This window comes from Gossypium arboreum, chromosome 11 (assembly GCF_025698485.1).
Source record: "Gossypium arboreum isolate Shixiya-1 chromosome 11, ASM2569848v2, whole genome shotgun sequence".
NCBI classification, from domain to species: Eukaryota; Viridiplantae; Streptophyta; class Magnoliopsida; order Malvales; family Malvaceae; genus Gossypium; species Gossypium arboreum.
In genome coordinates, this window is record NC_069080.1 from 72,650,361 (window position 1) to 72,654,676 (window position 4,316).

At 36.7% G+C, this 4,316-nt stretch overlaps 1 non-coding gene across 1 annotated transcript; it reads left to right on the forward strand.

The window, feature by feature from the left end:
* The first annotated feature begins 1,039 nt into the window (after positions 1–1,039).
* LOC128284532 (small nucleolar RNA R71) lies at positions 1,040–1,145 on the forward strand. The gene has a single exon (XR_008274956.1). It is a non-coding gene; the product is annotated as a small nucleolar RNA R71 (small nucleolar RNA).
* Positions 1,146–4,316: the final 3,171 nt, after the last annotated feature.

Here is a 4,316-nt window from a genome sequence, read left to right on the forward strand (position 1 = left end):
CCTTGTATTTTCCCGATTTAAGGTCGAATCTCAATTTACTTGATCTATAATATCACATTTAGCCTACTAATTAGTCACATTATTCATACGGGTCCAAAAATCATATTTTTACAAATTTGCATTTTGACCGCTAAACTTTTACATATTTGCACTTTTCCCCAAGGCTCGAAAATTTAAATTCATCCTATTTTCTTATGTTTTATGACATGCTGATCATTTTTATCTTCTATGGAAACATCAAATTCTCACTCTAACGTGTACTTATGAACATTAGGTATTTTTGCCGATTGTGTCATTTTACTCGTTTTCATGTAAAATCGCTCAGTAAAAGTTGTTTAACACAATTTCAAGCTTCATATTCTACCATTAAACATAAAAAAAATACATATCATTCGTGGGTAAATTTTTAAACACAAACCCTAGCTCAAATAAATGGTAGAAATAGCTAGAACATGTTACCAGGACTTCTAAAATGTAAACAACATTAAAAACGGGGCTCGGGATTACTTACAAATGAGCTTGTTGATAGGGTGGTTGCTGAAGGCCCGGAGGATGTTGTGGTCTTTGATTTCCTTGACCGCCCCATGAGAAATTGGGGTGGTTCCTCCAACCTGCATTGTAAGTGTTACTATTTGGGTTATTTTGGGATCGAGAGTTATTGTTACCCATATATTGGACTTGTTCCTCCTTGATGCTAGGGTTGAAAGGTTGATACTCTGTGCATGCTCCTCCTCTATTCGTCTCGCACCTCATTACTGGATGTACCTAAGTAGAACCAAGTAAACCATCAATCTTTTTATTTAGAAGTCCTACCTGGTTTGACAGCATAGTAACCGAATCGACGTTTTAAATGCCTACTATTTTAGTTGGCTCAGCCCTCATGAGTTGCCACTGATAGTTATTCAGTGACATCTCCTCTACAAACTCATAGGCATCTTTAGGTGTTTTATTATTGATGGTTCCAGCAGTTGTGTCAACCATTTGCCGCGTCGAAGGATTCAGGCCATTATGGAACGTTTGAACTTGAAGCCAAAGTGGCAACCCATGGTGAGGTCACCTTCTCAGTAAGTCTTTGTATCTCTCCCATGCATCGTAAAGGGTTCTAAGTCCATCTGCACAAACGAAGAGATATCATTACGTAATTTAGCCGTTTTAGCCTGCAGAAAACATTTTAATAGAAATTTTTCGGTCATTTGTTCCCAAGTAGTGGTTGACCCTCGTGGTAATGAGTTCAACCACTGTTTAGCTTTGTTTCACAGTAAAAAAGGAAATAACTGAAGACGAATGGCATCATCAGAAACACCATTAATTTTAAATGTATCGCATAGTTCTAAGAAGTTTGCTAAGTGAGCGTTGGGATCCTCATCCTGCAAGCCATAAAACTGAACAAATTGCTATATCATTTGAATAGTGTTAGGTTTTAGTTCAAAAGTATTTGCAGCTACAGCAGGTCTAACTATGCTTGATTCAGTTCCTATTAAAAAAGGTTTAAAATAATCATACATAGTGCGTGGAGCAGGATTTTGATTAACCGGAATTGCAGGAGGTAGCTGATTGTCTTTGTTTTCAGCCATCTCTTTGGTTGGGGGTTGAGTATCGTCCTCTTGCTCGTTCTCTGTGTATCTTCAACTTCGCCTTATTTCTCTTTGATGTCTGCGAACTGTGCAATCGATTTCTTTGTCAAAAAGTAGTGGTCCTGACAGGTTTCTTCTAGTCATAAACTATAAAAACCTGCCAAGAGAAAGAAAAAAGTAAATTAATAAATAAGAATAATAAAAAATTAAATTAAATTAAATTGCAAGAAAAATAAATGGCTAAAGTAATAAAAATTGAGTGTTCGTAATATCTTAGTTCCCCGGCAGCGGCGTCAAAAACTTGATCGCATGATTTCGTGATAGGTTTTAAATATTTATAATTAATCGTTCTTGAAACTAAGTATTATCGTGATGTAGGCAAGCGTACCTATCGAACAGTAGTATAGTTTTAGCAAGACCGGATTGTTGAACCCAAATGAACTAAAAGTACTAGTAATGACTGTCTTTTTATTATCTAGCCTAAGAATAAAGAGGTTTTGTTTTAACTAACTAATTATCTAAACTAAGAATTCATAGCGAACGGAATTGGGGAATTGCTTTTGGGAAAATCGATTGAATTAAGACAATACCTAAGGAAAAATCCACCTAGATGTACTTGTTATTCTGGCTCCGAATCGGACGATTTCTTCATTTAACTTATTCCGTAGAGATCCCTAGGTTATGTTATTATACCTATTCAAGACTAATAACGTCTAATCTCTAGATTGAATAATTGCGACATTTCTCTAATTAACACCCCAGGGTTGCATTAACTCGGTCTATGGATCCCCTTATTAGGTTTCACCCTAATCCGGAAAAATCTTGTCACCCTATGTCTAGGCCCGCAAACAACTCCACTTAATTATGAAAAATGTACTCTTAGACAGGGTCTATTCCTCCTCTGAATAAGATCTTATCTTGAATCAGTATCTTGGGATATCAAAACAAGAATTAAGAACACATAATTAAGAACAAGTTAAATATTTATCATACAATTCAGAAAAAAATAACAAGATTCATCTTAGGTTTCATTCCAATTAGGTATTTAAGGGTTTTAATTCATAACTAAATAAGAAAACATCTTAGAATAATAAAGACTACAAAACATAAAGAAAACCCAAAACTCCTGAAGAGGAAATTGAGGAGAGATCTTCAATCTTGATGGTGAATCCGGCTTCTGAGATGGATCGATCGGCTTTCTTGGAGTAATTCCTTACTCCCTATTCTGTGTGTCCCCTTTTCTTCCTCCTCTAGGGTGTATTTATAGGCTTTGGAATGCCTAAGAGCCTTCAAAATTAGCCTTTTCCAAATTGGACTCAACTTGGGCTCGGCAGGGGTACGCTCATGTGACACGCCCCGTGTGCGATTACTTCAGGTCGTGCTCGAGCTTGCCAAATTGACACGGCCGTGTGGTCTACCCGTGTGAAGAGGTCCAGGCCGTGGTGATTTCGTACTTTGGCCCATTTTCTCCATTTTTGGCCTGTTTCTCGTTCAATTCGCTCTCTTATGCTCTCCTAAGTATAAAACATGAAATTAAAGCATTAGGAGTATCGAATTCACCAATTCTAATAGGAAATCATCCATAAAATGCATTAAACATGGGGAAAAATATGTATAAATTACGGTTTATCAAGTTGCAATCCTCGAGAAACCTTTCACGAATCTTCTGGAATAACCAGCGAGTCCCAAAAAACTACGGACTTCAGATACATTCCTCGGAGGTTTCCTAATCAGAATAGCTAAAATTTTGTTCGGATCAACCCGGATACCAGAGGCTGATACAATATGACCCAAGAAACAAACTTCTTGCAACCAGAATTCACATTTACTAAACTTTGCATACAATTGTTTATCAGATTCATCATGTGAATAAATCAATATATCATCAATGAATACAACAACAAATTGATCTAGATACAGTCCGAAAATTCCATTCATTAAATCCATAAATACAGCAGGTGCATTCGTTAATCCAAAAGGCGTAACTAAAAATTCATAATGCCCATACCTCGTTCTGAAGGTAGTTTTTGGAATGTCAGAGTCCTTTACCTGCAACTGATAGTAACTCGATCTCAGATCTATCTTTGAAAATACAGTAGCATCTTTCAACTGATCGAGTAAGTCATCAATTCTGGGCAGAGGATATTTATTCTTTATAGCCACTTTGTTAAGCTGACGGTAATCAATACACATTCTCATTGTGCCATCTTTTTTTTTCACAAACAGAACAGGAGCACCACATGGTGAAAAACTCGGTCTAGCAAACCCTTGATCAGTCAAATCTTGCAATTGAGATTTTAATTCCTTTAACTCGGTCAGAGCCATTCTATACGAAGCTATCAAAATCGGAGTAGTATTAGGTACTAATTCAATGCCAAACTCAGCTTCTCGAATCGGAGGCAAACCTGGTAGTTCTTCAGGAAACACATCAGAAAATTCGTAGACAATGGGCACTGATTCAACTTTCCTATCATCCACTTTCAAGTCTAACACATAAGCTAAGTAGGCTTCACAGCCTTTCTTCACAAATTTCCATGCTTTCATTGCAGATATCACAGCTGTTAGTCCATTCAGATCACTAGAATCAATTTGAATTATCTCATCATTCATATACCTTAGATCAATGACTTTTTGTTTGCAATTCACAATAGCATTGTGCAAAGTTAACCAGTCCATTCCCAAAATTATATCAAATTTGTCAAAAGGCAAAAGCATCAGATCAGCAGGAAAACAGACATCTCG